The following is an 18,588-nucleotide window of genomic DNA, read 5'->3' as shown; positions in this document are numbered from 1 at the left end:
CGGGGAACTGGATTGAAAGTGGAGCAGCCAGGACACCAGTTGGTGCCCATGATGGATGGCATCTCTGCAGGCCGAGGACTATCGCACTGCGCCTTAGACTCTGCCTTGCTTTGGGCTGGAGACCCGGCTGCAGCTGCAGTTAGTTGTAGCTTATGTCTATTTGCTTATGCAAAACTCCCTCTTTTTGTTCAGCTCCCTCCAAAACTCTCTTTACTGTTGGTGTGCAACTGAGGAAAAATAAATGCCACTTTATCATCTCCATATCTGAACCTGGAGGAGTTTTATTTGTAGGTTAGTTTGTTATCATTCATGGATGAATTCAACTTTTGCAGGGAACCTTCTGTTTTCTTGCCTGCCTCCGTAGCAACTTTGGAGACCTCCTCAGAGTGGTTGCTAGCGTGAGTGGATTGGTGGTGGCCTGAGCAATTGTTTTTGTGTTGGCTCCATTACAGATTCTACGTTCTTTTGCTGGACTTGACTCTTGTCATTGCCTGGCTCGCTTCTCCTCATCCCTCCCTCTTGCATCTCTGGCAGGTTTACTCTTCCATATCACCTCAGACCAGGCATTTGCTGCTAAGGCTGTGAGTATCTGCAGCAATTTGCTCATCTCTGTCTGAAATTTATCTCATTAACTCTTTGCATCCACAGTCGGTGCATTATTCTATATCCTGCCCCGGAAGAGAACTCCCTCAACAAATTTGTAAAGCATTTATTCTTCTCCAGTTATGAATTTTGGCTGGAATAGGCTGTGTGATTTTATAAGGCTTGTATTGTGGAATTCCTTTAAATATTAAGCAGAGTAGTAGGATATTGGCTATGCAATTAGAATTTTTGGTGTACTAGGTTTCCTTATTAATTTTGTGATTTTCTGCAAAGGAGAAAGAGATTGACAGGCCAGGTTCACAAATCCTGGTAAGTAACCAAGGATAAAGCACTGGATTACATGGATGCCTAAGCCAGCTGGCAACTCCACAGTGTTTCTTGCAGCTGGAGGGACAGCTTCCATGGCCTTTAAGTATTTGCATGATGCTTCTCTGTTACTCAGCCCATGGGAAGAGGATCGCATGGGACAGGTTCTTCAGGATGTTTAACCAGGACCCAAGAAGGAGACCATTTGCCCCTATGGCCTTGATGTTCCTGTGAATGTGTGGAGAGACACATGTCATCCTACCTGTTTCCAGCCTCTGGAAAAGACAAGTTAAAACTTAAAGGAACTCTGCCATTTGTTTTTTGACTGTTAAATTCTTATTTTGAAAGCGCTTGAATTCTAGTATCCACCCTCAGGAACATACAGTGAGGATCTAACAAATGGAAAGTCACCTCAGTCATGCCTGGGATCTGGTTACCCACAGAGAAATGTGCTTAGGCCTTTCTGAACTCTTGACTCAACACGTAAGACTCTTCAGCTCTCTTGACATCCAGTTTCTCACAAGTGAAGTTGATTCAGTCATAATCATAATACTTGTTGCTAGCAAAGGTGTGAACTTTGAAAAATGTGGGCAGCTATTCATACTGAGATTTAAGATCTCTTAGGGCTTTTGAATTTTGTTGTGATCCAGTGATTGAATTACCCATGTGGAAACACTGCTAAGCAAATAAAGGCTTTAGATAATTGTAGTGAAAGATTTGGCTGTTTCAGGTCATTGGATTTAAGGGGATTTTTTTTTTTCATTTTTAAAAAAGTTTTTTTTTTTTTTTTTTTTTTTTTTTTTGGAAAGGCAGATTTACGGAGAAAGGAGAGAAAGAGAGAATGATCCTCTGTCTGCTGGTTCATTCCCCAAGTGGCCACAATGGCTGGAGCTAAACTGATCTGAAGCCAGGAGCTTCCTCCAGGGGTCTCCCATGTGGGTGCAGGGTCCCAAGACTTTCGGCCATCCTCTATTGCTTTCCCAGGCCACAAGCAGGCAGCTGGATAGCAAGTGGAGCAGCCAGGACATGAACTGCTGCCCATATGGTTTCCTAGGGGATGCAAGGAGAGGATTTAGCCACTCTTTTTCTTCATTTTTGAGAAACACTGAAATAAAAAAATGTAGAAATAAAGGCAAAGAAACAAAGAGGAGAAATTTGATCTGATCCAGAAATGGCCAAAATTTTTGGTGTGCTAGAAATAATTCACTTACACTGTAAGTAATACGAAACTATTGAAGGGTTTAGTTTAATTATTTCTAGATATTTAAACGCTTATTTGAAGAAGCAAGTGGGGATGGGGAAGAGAGGGAGAGAAAAAGAAAGAGAATGAGAGAGTGAGAGACCTTCATTCACTGATTGACTTTCCATGTGCCTGAAACAGCCATACCCGATGGAGGCCAAAACCAGAGGCCTGGAACTCACCACGCATTGGTGCAGGGAACTCAAGTACTTGGACCATTCCTGTGCTTTCCAGAGTGTGCATAAGCAGGAAGCTGGGTCAGAAGTAGAAGTGGTACTTGAATCCAGGGACTCCGGTATGGATTGTGGGCATTCCAAGTGACATCCGAACTGCTCACCCCTACTGAGGCACCTAGAGTGTGCAGTTTTGTTTTCTAGTTTTATCACCTAAGACACAAATATTCGTCTTATTTGTCTTGCTTCTGTACCTTGTCTAGTTTTGTGCATCTTTCAATCTAAAACTTATACAATTAAATTAACTACATTTAAATTATATTTAATATTGAGAAAATTTTGACATTTTTATTTCTTGACATTTGTACATTCACTCATCTAGTATAATACATCTCTAAAAGTCATCATCTTCTAAAATTGCCTTGACATGCATTCATCTTTCAATCTGCTTCGCTCTGTGTTATGGTATAACATTATAGGAAAAAATGGATGGGCAACCACTTACTGTGCTGATTACCTAAGGAAGTACTTCATGTCCTCCAGTTTCTGAGAAGTCAAACTCTGAAACATGTATTAAAATAGTCAAAGACAGTAATGTCTACATGTTGATCCACACATCCCAAACTGCTTCTACAGAGAGGCCTTTGTTGCATGTTGTCAGGTTTTTAGATTTGTTCTCCTCTGAAAGTTATAATCTATTAGAGTCTGATGGGATGAAGCAAAGGTAGCTCATAAGAGTATCCTAGGGACCATGAAATTCTGCTGTAATTGAATCCCACTATCCAAAGGCACTTCACAATGTTCATGAGCAATAGAATTAAAACATAAGTTTGTTTTTTTGTTGCAAAAATACTTAAAATCTAGCTTTTTCATGATATGCATGTTCCGTGGACTTTTTTGAAAACCCCTTGTATACATGCATTTTAGCATCATTGTTCATTTATATATGCTTATGAAAGCCAAACTTGTACAGAATCAAATCATTTATAGGCAACTTCATTTGAGACTATTGCATTAGGAGAGGCCCAGATGGAAGAGTAAGCCTAACTCCCTGGAACAAAGAGTGGGAGAGCTTTGAACAGCTGAGGTGTAGGGGGATCTTAGGGCATTAAGTTCTGCTAATTGGCCTTACCCAAGGGAAAAGTAAATTTTCTCTTATCTTCATGATAGGAGGCACTTCTACAATGTGGAGGTTAGGCACCTAGCCACCTGCAGGAACTGGAGATGGGATGCTGCCTTCCTTTGATGCTCACATTTCAAAGAGATGGCTCCCAGGTCCCTGAGGAAGACATTCCTGGGTTATAAAAACAGGCAAGAGGATTTTGAAAGAATTTACATGTCAAAGAGGCAGAGAAAAAATTTATAATTGCAAATTTTCTAAAGGAAGTCCTCTAAGAAAGGGGAGGTCAGGGCCTGGCATCATGAAGAAGCTGGTGTGAAGTTCAATCAAGCTGAGAGCAACCTTGGGCCTTCTTGGTCCTATGCCTGCTTGAAAATCTATGTAAACCACACTGTGGTTACATTTTATATTAATTCAGTAATATAGTAACGTCAACAGCCCTAGATAGAACTCTACAGCTTGTGGAGCATCTCCCATGATCCATTTCTTTTTATCCTCGCAGTTACCCAGTGAATACTCTGTAATCACACCCAGAGTAGGCATAGACATGTGATCCTCAGAAATGCTGGATGAGTTAACAGGTGGATGAATCGCAGAGGAGGTGTTTCAGGGCATTGGACTTCTGTGTCCTTTCCAACCTGTAATTCTTATTGAGCAGGAACCTCTGATAAATTATTCTGAAAAATGAAAAGGGTACAATTGATCTATCATTATGTTTTGTTATTCTGAATTCTTTATTTGGTTTCTTTAACTTAATAGAATAAATTGGTAAATTAGTAAATAGTGAAGTAGGTATTTACTTTGGAAGACAAGAGGCAGACAGGTCAATTCCCTGTTAAAATGAGTCTAATGAGTCTACAGAAGTGTTATTTTAAAAAGACAGTGCACAATAACTCATTTTTGTTTGTTTTACACATCTAAGGATGCAATTATTTCTTATTATATTCACTGGACATATATCTTAGAGTTTTTGAAGTTTCTTGCTTAGAAATATCCTATGGGATATGGCATGTCATTTCAACACAAATAAAAGATAGGGACTCTCAGTTCAGGTGTGAGTTTTAATTTCATGAGCTATTTAATGTATTTCAAATGAAATCTTTCTGCAGTCAGCTTAAGAGAGGAAGATCTTTGTCATGGTTTCAACCTAACTTGAAAATGGTTTTGGTGAAGGAGAGAAGGTCTGATCCCAACCCTGCTGCCTGGTACCTCTCTGGCAGTACTTGCACCTGCTTTCTAACTGTCCCCATGTTCAGCTGCCGTGTCAGGTCAAGGTTATTCTTCATGCTCTCCACATGAAGCTGTTAATGGCCTACACAGCAACCCTCTCCCCTTTTGTGTGCTGAACGTGCCCTGACAGGAGATGTTTCTATCCTTCTTTTATGCCTCCTTCTTGTCATTCTTCTAGTTTAAAATTTATTGCAGGTTTGATTTCTTGCCTTGGTGACAGTTATCTTTTATGACTATGCAGATGAATTCTTTCATTTGGGGAAATTCTAGACCATTCCTCCAGGCCTCTGTACAGCAGCGTAGAAGCCCCATTCATTGAGTTTTCTCACCTATGATGATGGTTTGGGACACTTTGGTCATTTGTTTTATAGGGTCTGATGGTGTTTCCAATTCCTGCCATGCGGGTAAGGATTGTTATGAAGGTGAATAGCTCAGCAAGATACACAGTTGAGTACAGACAATGGTGACATTGTGATCACACAAGTTGGTTGCAAAAGAAGGATGGGGCAGATCAGTAGTCTTGTCATATTCTGGTATCACAATGCTAAAAAAAAATTGGGCTGAACTGCAAAATGTAGTGTTTGGGAGTGAGCCTTTTTGGGAGGTGAGGGGGAATATGATATTTGGAAATAGTAAATGTAAGTGATGAATGTTTCAAGGGACATTTGGAAGTATCTGGAGACATTTTCAACTGTCATATCCAGAGGGGACATACCACTGACACCTGGTGGGTAGAGGCTAAGGACACAGAAAATGATGGAGAGTTATCCAGTCTGAAATGTTGCTAGACCCAAGGTTGAGGGACTCTGAAGGCCAACTCTATTTCAGTACTGCTACTTTATTATATTGTAAGTAATAATTTTCCTGTACTTTTTAGTGTCTGTTACTTCTGTTTTTCTTTATATATTCCCTACCTTCTTTGCTGGTCACCTCTATCTCTTTATCACATGGCACAATGTGCTCAGTAAAAATAATTCCACTGTTGCTGTTTCTTTTAAGTCAGAGTGAGAATTGAAGCCGGAAGTGAGTCAAAAGGTTAGAGTATGAGTGCGGTGGCAGCGAGTACCAGAACCCTGGGGTCCTGACACACAGATCAGGGTCCCGTCCTGCTCATGTTTTGAGTCACTTTAGGCAGGGAAATTTGGAAAATGTTGTTTATTTATTTAAAGAAGATTTATATATTTCTTTGAAAGTCAAAGTAGCAGTGTGTGTGTGTGTGTGTGAGAGATCTTTCATCTGCTGATTCGCTTCCACATGATTGTAAGATCTGGGAATGGGCCAAGCCAAAACCAGCAGTGCATGATTCCAGGATGCAGGGGCACAAGCACTTGGATGTACATCAGCAGGCAGCTGAGTCAAAAGTGCAGCAGCTAGTGCTTGAATAGTTGCTCATATGTTAGCCTGTGTTACAAGTGGGGGTTTAACCTGCTGTACCAGAATGCTGCGCCCCACTGTATCAGTCTGGCTTATTTTTGATTGTCTAGTGAACCAGGCATCTTCTTTTCTGTTTTTATTATGTTCTCAGAGGTGCTCATATTTATTTTGCTTTGAAAATAGATTTTATTTTGGGCTTTTAGAGTCAGTTTTTCCCCATTTTTAAAATTTTTATTTTGAATTTTGAATTTTATGGTACAATTCTGTAGGGTCTGGGATTCCTACCCCCCACCCCCAAATTCCTACCCCTTGACTGATTTACCCCATGTTGTTACAATAGTATAGGTTATCATAAGGAGTCATGATCCCATCAGTCTGTTATTTAAGTGTACCCTGACATTGCTGCTGCAGGCAGTGTCAGACAGTCCAGCATCCTATTTTTTTTTTTTTTTTAATTATTTATTATTTAACTTCAGTAATTACATTGTATTATGTGACACAGTTACATAGATACTTGGGTTCTCCCCACCCCTCCCCAAACCCTCCCACCATGGTGGATTCCTCCACCTTATTGCATAACCACAGCTCAAGTTCAGTTGAGATTTCCCCATTGCAAGCGTATACCAAACATAGAGTCCAGCATCTTATTGTCCCGTCAAGTTCAACGGTTTCTTAGGTATACCCTCTCTGGTCTGATGACAGAGCCAGCAGAGTATCATCCCAGTCAATTGAAAGCTCCAACATACCATCAGCAAAAATTTACATCATTATGGAATTAATTGACATAGTAATGAGTAACCAATATGTTAAAAGTAAATGCGGGTTCCCAGCCACCTTCTGTGACCACCTCACCTATACTTCAATTTTAGTTTATACACAACATATAACATTCAAAACATAACATGTTATACATAACATCATATCATCTTAAATTAAGGCAAACATGTGGTATTTAACCTTTTGGGATTGGCTCATTTCCCTTAGCATTATGGTTTCCAGTTTGGCCCATTTGGCCACAAAGAACTGCATTTTGTTTTTTTTAATAGCTGAGTAGTATTCCATGGAGTAGATGAACCATAGCTTTCTTATCCAATCCTCTTTTGATGGGCATTTTGGTTGCTTCCATGTTTTTGCAATTACTGATTGTGCTGCTATGAACATAGGAGTACATGTTGGTTTTTCATAGAACAAGTGTTCTGGATATATTCCTAGGAGTGCTATTGCTGGATCATACGGTATGTTGAATTTGAGTTGTTTGAATATTCTCCATACTGATTTCCATAGAGGCTGTACCAGCCTGCAGCCCCACCAGCAGTGGAGTAGGGTTCCCTTTTCCCCGCAACCTCGCCAACAAGTGTCGTTGGTGCTTTTATTCATGTGGGCCAGTCTTACTGGCGTTAGGTGGTACCTCATTGATGTTTTAATTTGGATTTCCCTTGTTGCCAGGGAACTTGAGCATTTTTTCATATGTTTATTTGCCATTTGGGTTTGTTCCTTTGTGAAGTGTCTGCCCATTTCCCGTGCGCATTTCTTGAGTGGCTTGTTTGTTTTGACATTTTGGTTGTTTTGTAGCTCTTTGTATATTCTGGATATTAGCCCTCTATCACCTATGTCGTGTGCGAAGATCTTCTCCCATTCTGTGGGTTGCCTTTTTACTTTGTTGATTGTTTCTCTAGCTGTACAGAAGCTTCTTAGTTTGATGAGGTCCCAATTGTTTATTTTGGTCTTGATTTCTACTGCATCTGGAGTCTTTTTTAGGAAGTGAGGGCCTACCCTTAAGTGTTCCAGTGTGTTTCCAACATTTTCTTCCAAAAGTTTGAAGGTTTCTGGATGTAGGTTTAGATCTGTTATCCATTTAGATCTGATCTTAGTGTATGGTGAGAGATGTGGATCTATTTTTTTGTTTCTGCAGGCTATCAACCAGTTGTCCCAGCAGCATTTATTGAACAGACCTTCCCATTTGCCTGGGTTGTCGTTTGTCTTTTTGTCAAAGATTATTTGGCTGTATCTGTGTGGGTTTCCTTCTGGTGTTTCTATTCTGCTCCATTGATCTTCCTCTCTATCTTTGTGCCAGTACCACGCTGTTTTGATAACCACTGCCCTATAGTATGTCCAGAGGTCCGGAACTGTGATTCCCCCTGCTAACTTCCTGTTCTTCAGGATAGTTCTAGCTATCCGTGGTTTTTTGTGCTTCCAGATGAACCTTTGGATCATTGTTTCCAGTTCCATGAAGAATATTTTGGGCAATTTTATTGGGATTGCGTTGAATGTATATATTGCTTTTGGCAGTATAGACATTTTAATGATATTGATTTTACCTATCCAGGAGCATGGGATATTACTCCATCTTTTGAGGTCTTGTTCAATTTCTTTTTTAAGCAGATTGTAGTTTTCTTCAAATAAGTCTTCTACATTTTTGGTTAGATTTATTCCCAGATATTTCATACTTTTCTCTGTTATTTTGAATGGTATCTTGCTGGTTAAGTCTTTTTCCATCTTGGGGCTGTTCGCATACACTATGGCTGTTGATTTTTGTTCATTAATTTTGTACCCTGCCACTCTACCAAACTCTCGTACAAGTTCTAGCAGTCTCTGTATTGAGTCTCTTGGCTCTTCTACATAAAGAATCATATCATCTGCGTATAGTGAGAGCTTGACTTCTTCGTTTCCCATTTGGATTCCTCTGATTTCTTTTTCTTGTCTTATGGCCTCAGCGAGTACCTCTAGGACTATGTTGAATAGTAGTGGAGAAAGTGGACATCCCTGTCTTGTTCCAGATCTCAGTGGGAAGGGTTCCAGCTTTTCTCCATTCAGTATGATGCTGGCGTTGGGTTTTTCATATATTGCTTTAATTATGTTGTGGATTTTTCCATCTATGCCTACCTTGGTTAGGGTTTTTAGTAGGAAGTGATGTTGGATTTTGTCGAAAGCTTTTTCCGCATCTATTGATACTATCATGTGATTCTTGTTTTTCAGTTTTTGGATGTGGTGTATCACATTTATAGATTTTCGAATGTTGAACCATCCCTGCATTCCAGGGATGAATCCTACTTGATCTGGATGAATGATCTGTCTGATGTGTTTTTGAATTCTGTTGGCTAGGATTTTGTTGAGAATCTTAGCATCAATGTTCATCAAAGAGATAGGTCTGTAGTTTTCCTTCTCTGTTAGTTCTCTGTCTGGTTTTGGGATTAAGGTAATGTTGGCTTCATAGAATGAGTTTGGAAGGGTTGCCTCTTTTTCTATTGTTTTGAAGAGTTTGTAGAGGATTGGGGTCAGCTCTGTTCGGAATGTTTTGTAGAATTCTGGAGTGAAGCCGTCTGGGCCTGGGCTTTTCCTTGTTGGGAGGTCTTTAATCACTGATTCAATCTCTACTTCAGTTATGGGTTTGTTCAGGTCGTTTGTTGCCTCTGGGCTAAGTTTTGGCAAGTGGTAGAAGTCTAAGAACTTTTCCATTTCTTGGTGATCTTCTGATTTGTTGGAGTACAGTGCTTTGTAGTAATTTCTGATTATGGCCTTAATGGATGCGGTGTCTGTTGTTATGTTGCCTTTTTCATCTTTGATGCTGTTAATTCTTGCCTTCACTTGTTTTTTCTTTGTCAGTCGGGCCAGTGGAGTGTCTATCTTGTTTATCTTCTCAAAAAACCAGCTTTTTGATTCATTGATTTTGTGTATGGTTTTTTTTATTTCTATCTGGTTGATTTCCTCCCTTGTTTTGATGATTTCTTGTTTCCTATTGTGTGTGGGGCTCTTCTGCTGTTGTTTTTCCAGTTCCTGGAGGTGTGTGTTTAGTTCCTGTATTTGGCGCCTCTCTTGGGCCTTGACATGAGCTCCAACTGCGATGAGTTTACCCCGTAGCACTGCTTTGGCAGTGTCCCACAAATTTTGGAATGTTGTGTCAGAGTTTTCATTGGTTTCCATAAATTTTTTGATCTCATCTTTAATTTCTTCTCTGATCCATTGTTCGTTTAGTAGCATATTGTTCAGCCTCCAAGAGTTTCTGTATTTCCTGGGGCATTTTGAATTGCTGATTTCCAGCTTCATTCCGTGGTGGTCTGAGAGGGTACATGGTATGATTCCTATCTTTTTGAAGTTATTTAGGTTTGCTTTGTGTCCTATCATGTGGTCGATCCTGGAGCAGGTGCCATGCACTGCTGAAAAAAATGTATAATCTGTGGCCTTAGGGTAAAAAATTCTATAAATGTCAACCAAGTCCAGTTGTTCTATTGTTTGTATGAGTTCTGTTGTTTCTTTGTTGAGTTTTTGTTTTGTTGATCTGTCTATAGTTGTTAGTGGGGTGTTAAGATCACCCACTATTATTGTGTGCATATCTATGTCTCCCCTTAAGTCCGTGAGTAATTGCTTCACGTAGCTAGGTGCGTTTGAATTTGGTGCATATATGTTCACAATGGTAATTACTTCCTGATGGATCAGTCCCTTCACCAATATATAATGTCCTTCCCTGTCCTTTTTGATGTGTGTCAGATTGAAGTCCACATCATCTGAAATTAAGACAGCTACCCCAGCCTTTTTTTCTCGTCCATTGGCATGAAATATCTGTTTCCAACCTTTCACTTTCAGCTTCTTTGAATCTCTTCTGGTTAGATGTGTCTCTTGTAGGCAACAGATAGTTGGGTGCTGTTTGATAATCCATTCTGTTAATCTATGCCTTTTGATTGGTGAGTTCAGGCCATTTGTGTTGAGAGTTAAAATTGAGAGGTTGTGATTTTGCCCTGCCATACTTGTTTTTGTGGGTGTTGATATCTGTGTTATTGCCCTTCCTTGTGTGGACTTTAGTGGGGAGACCTTCCTGTTTGCCATCTTTGCTTATGATTCACCTCCTTTTTTTCTGGAATTAGTGCATTTCTAAGGAGATTTTGTAGAGCTGGTTTTGTGCTGGCATATTCTTCTAATTTCTCTTTGCTGTGGAAGTATTTGATTTCGTTCTCAAATACGAATGAGATCTTTGCTGGGTACAATATTCTTGGTTGACAGTTGTTCTGATTCAGGATTTGGAAGATCTTTGTCCATTCTCTTCTTGCTTGTAAGGTCTCTTCAGAAAAGTCAGCCGTGATCCTGATTGGTTTTCCCCGGTATGTGATCTTTTCTCTGCTTCGTACTTGTCTCAGGATTCTTTCTTTGTCTTCGTTGGAGTGGAACTTGAGCACCATATGTCTGGGTGAAGATCGCTTTGGGTCATATCTGCTGGGAGTCCTCTGACCGTCCTGGATTTGAGCTGGATTCATGTTCCAAGTGTTTTGAAAGTTTTCCTGTATAATTTCGTCGAGCACCATTTGCATTCCTGATTCTTTTTCCGCTCCTTCAGGAAGGCCAATAATCCTAATATTTGATTTTCTGAGGTTGTCTTTCATTTCTTGTATGGTCTTATTGGCTTTGTTCAGACTTGTCTCCAGCTGTTTCATGAACTGGGTGTGTTCGTTTTGTGTGTCTTCCGTTTCAGAGATCCTCTCTTCTGCTGTATTTGTTCTGTTGGTTAGGCTCTCAATTTTGTGCTCTAAGTCAAGGATTTTACTTTTCATTTGTTGTATTTCTGAGGCTATGTGGTTCTTGAATTCCTTGAAGTCCTCCCAATTCTTCTCATTGTCTCTGACATATTTTAACATTATTTTTTTGAATTCCTTGTCTGGTAGATCTTCTATGTCTTCATCTCGCATCTCCGAAATAGACATTGGCTTTCGATCCTTTATTGGTAGGGTGTTGGCACTCTCATCTGGATCATTACCTTTTCTGGTATTTCTTCCCATTGTGTTAGTGTTTCTTTTTTGAGAGACCTAGGCACCAGTGTGCTGAGGGGTCTCCAAGCACTATCCTGTAGAGATCGGAGTCTGCAGGCGTGGAGTAGCAGGGTGTGGGAATTTTCAAGGCACTTTTGGTGCGTCTCCAGAACACTGGACCTCAGGGCGCCTCTTCCAGGGCCCAGAGGATTCAAAGCGCACTCTCAGCTCGTCCCCTACAGGTATGCTACCACAGGGCGTGGGGGAGTGAAGGCACTCTCTGTGCGCGCACCCTGTTTACTGGATCACAGGGCTCGGAGCAAGGGACTATAGGGCGTGCTCCAGGTGCTCTCTGGAAACGCCTCCTGCGCAGGTCCGCCCACCCCAGCACTTGCAGGGGACCGACCGCCCCTGCGCTAGCAGGGAACTGCCCAGCCCAGAGGCGTGCTTGGGTTCCTGTGGGATAGCACCGCCCAGCTGAGTGCCACACCGCAAAGGCACAGGGGAGTATCCAGTGTGCCTTTTGCCTTTCTCCCAGACACAGTTTTGGCAGTCTCAAGGCACTCGCCCTGTGTCTCTAGAGGCTGGAGCCTGGGGGGGGGGAGGGGCGGGGAGGCCAATTGTGTTCAGGCTCTGTCCGTGCCCCTGGGGGGCCAACTCCCGAAGCCTCCAACCCACCACTGTCCCCACCCAACTCACTCAAACCTCAGGTTCTTGCAGTCTGCCTCTTCCTCTGGTGGGAATCCTGGCCGCCAGTGCGTCTCCCGACTGCTGCGTCCGTTGCTGGTCTCCGCGCGGGTCGCGATGGAGCCTGGAGGCTGCGGCTGGTGCAGGTCCCGGGGGTTGGCGACCAGGGTGGGCAGATGCCGGCGGGTCCCGGTGATTCAGGGTCCTGGTGTCCGCAGCGGGGCAGGTCCTGGCGAGTCCTGGTGACCAGGGTGAGCAGATGCCAGCGGGTCCCAATCTCCTCCGGTCCTCACGGCCACAGCGTCTTCAGGTCGGTCTTTGGGTGGGTTCGGCGGCTTTCAGCGTCTGCACTCAGAGGTGACTCAGCAGGTCAGGAGCGGAAAGTCGTCTTCCCTGTCCTTTGCTTTGTTTTTCCCTGGTTGCTCTTCCGAGTTGTGTGGATTTTTTTGGCTCCACACTGTCCAGGGAACTTCACGTTCTTCTCCCTGTAGTTCTATGCTGCTCCACTTACGCTTTTGTCGCGTTCTAGCCCTCTCTGTCTGTGAGCTCTCTCACAGTCTTCCTCCTATGTCGGCCATCTTGCGAGTCTCCCAGCATCCTATTTTTAAAGTCAGTCCAACAGTTCTATCGGGAGTCCATCTTTGATTTGGAAGTAGGGATGCATAATCATCGTATCTTCTCATCTGGATATGGTAGTCTCTATTTAAATTGAAAGACAGGAAAGCAATTGTTTTTTGGTCTTTTGGCTAAGATCAAGTGAAAGACAGGAAAACAGAGACAGAGGGAACTCTTCCATCCCTACATTCACTGACCGAACTCCCACAGGGGCCAGAGGTGTGCTGGGTTGAGCCCAGGAGCCCGGAACTCAATCCCTGTCTCTCAGGTGGAGCCAGGGATCCAGAAACTACAGTCATCACATACTGCCTTCCAGGGTCATGGACTGGATTCTGGAGTCAGACGTGGAGCTGGGACTTGAACCCAGGCACTTTGATATGGGATGAGGGAATCCCAAGTGGTGTTTCAACTGCTGTTCCAAATCCCTGGCCTGACCCTCTTATTTCTTGGCAATATTTACTTGATAGCATTAGGTTAGGTGTCTGATGCAGAGACACTGTGCTCAGTACTCCAGTTTATTTTTCTGGAACGTGTTGTGTCCTCTCAGTGGCAGTAGTAAAAAGGTAACTGCAGGAACATTAATGCAGTGTAGAAACTATAGTTCTTGTAGTGTTTATTCTTAGACTGCAGAAGCACCTCTCTAAGAAATCTATGGCAATGGGATATGCATCTCAACATTACTTGTTTTTTTTTTTTTAATTTTAGTTTTACTTTATGGTCAGTTCTTTCTGGAATCTTATTAGTATCCATCTTGATTGAAAAATTCCCCTTCCTGTGTGATGTATGTAACTTCTATGCGTTGGTAGCTTGTAGTGGTGTCTTCCAGTAACACAGAATTTTCCACCTCCATGGTGGAGTCTTCTGGTAAGATACAATATAACTCCTTTCAAAAGCTGAGCAGCAGCACTGTGGGATTTATCCGCCATTTTGGATAAAATCCTTCTGTTTTTAATTTACACGTATATTTTATATTACACTTGCTTAGTGTTTTGTGTCCTATAAACGTTTTGTTCTTAATCTTTGTAACAGCCTTTTCAGGTCCATAGGGAAATATATTTCTATTCAGCATGTTTCCTTCCACATCATGCCAATTTATCTCTGAATAGCCCCAACCAGACTGTAAGCTTTTGTAAGGATGGAAGCACATTGTGTGCTTCTTTGTATCACATCAGTGCCCTTAATAGAAAAAACTAAATGTGTTTTTGTTGATTTATCCATTGTGAAAATTTAATACAGGGGAACTCAAAATACCCAGACAGCGTGCCAGACTTAGCAATCTCTTTTAGGATTAAGCAAATTCTAAATTTTAAGAAACCCAATCAATCAATTCCCAGTGTGTGCTTAAAGATGCAAAATTCAGAGAGAGTTGTTATAAAACGAAGTCTCTCCATGCCTGGTTAAAAAATTTATTTCAATTTCTGAAATCCAATCTGATCCATGTAGTGTTGAAAACAAAATTATGAAGAAATTACTCTGTTATTTACAAATATAAAGAAAAGCAAAAATTGACTTCCATCTCAGTTCTCCAGGAATTGCTTTATTATGTCTTTTAAAAATTTTATAAGAGCATATAAATGTATGAAAAGGCAGTCAATCCAGAAACAATGAGCAAAGGACCAGTGTGACTAGTTTTTTCCATCATCAAATAGTGATTTTGAATAGATAAAATTTCCAGCCACTTAAAATATTTCACCACATTTGAGAGGCAGCGTAGTGGCAAAGGCTATTGTGTTGGAATAAAATGACACGGCTCTGAGTCCTACCTGGGATAATGAGCATTTGTCTCAGTCTCAGGGATGTGTGACCATTGTGCCTCTTCACACGATATTTAAAAAAAATCATATGAGGCAATTTGTATGTGATTGCACACTGTCAGCTGAAAAGCATTAGAAGGCTAAGCTATTATTACTTGGAAGTTTGAGGAGTTTGAGGAAATGGCAAAAAAAAAAAAAAAAAAAAACACCAAAAAAACCCCTTTCTAGATTATTGTCATTACTAGTGATGACTAATAACCTATTCCAACACCCAGTGGCACACAATGACCATTGTTTTATTTGTGCCCATGTCTATGATCTGGGAAGGTGGACATGGCCTGCCCCAGCAGCACTGATCTGGGTTCCCTTAGGTAGGAGTGATCAGACATTGTCATCTAAGGGGGTTGTCCAGGGTGGCTGATCCATGTGGTTGGATAAGTTGGACCTGGTGATAAGCTGTGACTGATTCTGGTACTGTTGGCAAGAGCTTCTGTCTCACTTCCAGCTATTTATGATAGCTGTATTAGAGTGAGCAGCCCACGGGGAACTGAGTGAAAGCTGTGTCTTCTGTCCTTATGTAGTGTGGGAACCTCCTCTAGATCACTTTCTCTGCCCCCTGTTAATTAGTTACAAGCGAGCCACTTACTGTATGAGGGATGAGGGATGGAGCTCCCCAATGCCAGCTCTTGACGGGAGAAGTGCCAGTGATATTGCAGACATGCTTTGATTACCACCTTTATCATCAGAAATTCATGTTAGAGACAAACAAAAAGGGGAATATTTTGGGAAAGAAGTTAGGCTATTTAAAACATTTAGAAACTATTTAAAACTATTTAAAACATTTTTTGTGTTTATAATTGTATCTTTGTACAAATTATTTAAAACATTTCTTTGTGTTTATAATTGTATCTTTGTACTAATATCATTCTCTTGGTGGTTTGCGGTTAGTGAGGGGTGGGTCCCAATTTTTTAGAGATCCATCTGATTCTTTGTGAAAATTTGCCTTGTCCCATTGAGGGCATAATGTTTTCCTGAACATATATGTGTTTTCCTGAATGTATATATTCCCTATTTACCAACAGAAATAATGATAATTTTTGTGGACTTATATTTCATCAATTTATTTGAACTTTAATGGCTTTCCATCCTCAGGAATTCTCTAACCAATACATAAAATTCCTAACATTTCAGCACTTTACTAACCTTATGGCTTGATTCTATTATTAACATGTATCCCTTTCAGAGGCCAATTATCCCAGCAGATGATTAGGTGTTATCTCGGGCATCCCAGGTGGGGATTTTCCCATCCTGCTTTGTGGCAGTCCCCCAGGTACCTCACAATCACATCTTCTCTGTCTGGCACTCCTATAAGCTGACTTCCAGGTGCAGCTTACTCTTTCAGAGAAGGATTAGCTTATTTGCATTCATATGTGCTTTGTCATGTAGAAGGATTGGCAGGAGAAATTGCTGGAGGTACAATTTCTTGCCTCCAGGTGAAGCCGAGCTCCTCGCTGTGAAATCCAGGGGGTTTATTTCCAGTAGGCTGTCTGCCAAGAGAGTACCCTGCTGTTGTGTTGTTCCCAGCTTTGGCTTTTCCTTTGGGACATGCATTTCCTGTGAGAGCTTCCGTCTCCAGAGTTGGGTAAAGGAAGCTGATGGGAACAATGGGCCTTGAAGAAACATGTCCACCTGTGCTGTTCAGAGAAGACACAGTAGCCTCCAGCAGCCCTCTTTCCTGGAGACATGATACATTGTTCCCGTGGCTCTTGATTTAAATCCAGCTTGTTTAATCAGCCCTTTGGTTAGGGAATTTCTCATCCTTGGGAGTTCGTTCTTATGGCACCTGTCATAGAAGGTTCTTATGACATTATAAACACCACAGGACTACTACCCGCTGCTGGGTGGGCAATTTCTACAATGTCTGGCAGGAAGGGAAAGACAGAAGGACACTAATCCCGTCATAAAACATTGTATAGTGTTGATCACCTTATATGATTACTGAAGTGGTTATAATGACCACTCCCCAATGTTAGTGACTAACTGTGGGGAAAAGCCAGCTGTGGTAAAAGTATTTGAGATCAGAGACAGTGTCATGTTTAACTTCAGATTCTTCTCGTTGGTAACTCATTGACTAGGAGAAATTCTTGTGCATCTCTAAGCTGTGATGTCCTCAACGATAGAGTTTTGCATGGGCCAGAGGATGGAGTGTGCTTGAGGATGACCACTGTTACCTGATGTAATTTGGAATAACTTTGATTGTTTGCATTCAAATGGATGGTTCACACTTGAAGCAGCCAAGAATATCTGTTTTACTCCTTTTTTGAAAAAGGATTTACTTATTTGAAAGAAAGAGTCAGAGAGAGAGAGAGAGAGAAAGAGAGAGAGAGAGAAATACGGAGATCAGTTGATTTGCTGGTGGTTCACTCCCCACTGGCTGCAATGGTCAAAGCCACGCTCTTCATCTGCTTTTCCAGGTAAATTATCAGGGAGCTAGATGAAAAGCTGATGCTGGCATTTTAAGCAATGGTTTATCCACCATGCCGCAATGCTAGCCTTCTATTTTTTACTCTTTTTTATGTTGATCAGGAGAATGCAAGTCACTTTAGGTATTCCAAATGAAATGGAAATTAATACAGGGAATTAGAAATTTTCAAAACAAATGAAAAGGTCAAGGTAGAAATGTCTCTACTAAGATCCAGAGTGTTGAAGACACTCATGCTCATAAATCTATCTGCCTGCATCCCTGGAGTTGATGATGAATGGGTCAGTGGTGTGCAAGGCCTAGCAGGCCATCATGCTTGCCTTTTTCTGAAGCCCTCTTTCTGCCTGTTAGTGCCACATGAAAATTATTATCTTGGTTTCACTTCCACCTTTCACATCTCTGGTTCAGAGAATGATGAAACTGATGGGCACTCTTGAGAAACAAAAATTTTGTGTGAATTGCTTTATTTTGAAAGTAACTCTGGGGACTTGAGACTGGTGTATTATTGGTATTTTTGCTAAAGTGGATGGTCTTTCCTTGCACATGAAAATCTTCCTCTAGGAGAATTCCATTGGGAGCCAGTAGCTTGAAGTTTGAAAACACAAATGAACACACTCTTCATACTACTGGTTGACAGTTCAGGGCGAGCTGCCATTCTGCACTTTACTCTGAGAAGGGTGGCTGGGGAAGCACGGTCAGTTTATGAGGTTATGCTGCTTGCTGACCTCTTTGGAAGGTTGGATTCCTGGATTCTGTAGCCTCTGGGCTCTGCTTTGGCTGAGAAGTCGCTGGACGGTCAGCTTGGAGCTGTCAGTCTTGCAGGTGTGTGAGGAGTGCAACTCAACCCAAGATGATGGTTTGATTAATTGACAGCATGATGTCATGTAATTCATAAGAGGATGAGAACAATCCATAAAAGAAATTCTGCCACCAACTCAGGACCTTTCCCCATGGGGAAGTGTAAGTGTGGGGGTGCCCACAGAGCCATATTGTGGGGTCATTGGGTATTCTCTATTTACATTGGATGAACAAGATTTTTTGTGTGTAACCTATGCCAACTTTTGAAAGTTAGAAAGAAATGCTTTCAGAACAGAAGCCCTTGTGTAAAGTTCTGAACCCATGTTATAGCCCTTCTTTTTTTTTTTGAAAGATTTATTCATTTTATTACAGCCAGATATACACAGAGGAGGAGAGACAGAGAAGAAGATCTTCCGTCCGATGATTCACTCCCCAAGTGAGCCACAACGGGCCGGTGCTCGCCCATCCGAA

The 18,588-nt window shown here is 41.6% G+C and overlaps 1 protein-coding gene across 1 annotated transcript in view; it reads left to right on the top strand.

Moving 5' to 3' along the window:
- Window positions 1–533: 533 nt before the first annotated feature.
- The window catches only part of CNTNAP4 (contactin associated protein family member 4), a 557,001-nt gene continuing 538,946 nt past the window's right edge, over window positions 534–18,588 (top strand). The window contains exon 1 of the mRNA XM_058674664.1: window positions 534–581. The gene's annotated coding sequence lies outside the window, so the exon portion shown is untranslated. The remainder of the gene's footprint in view (window positions 582–18,588) is intronic.

Source organism: Ochotona princeps, chromosome 16 (assembly GCF_030435755.1).
Source record: "Ochotona princeps isolate mOchPri1 chromosome 16, mOchPri1.hap1, whole genome shotgun sequence".
NCBI lineage: Eukaryota > Metazoa > Chordata > Mammalia > Lagomorpha > Ochotonidae > Ochotona > Ochotona princeps.
Note: the sequence above shows the minus strand (reverse complement) of the source record. Positions and strands in the feature narration are given on the sequence as shown.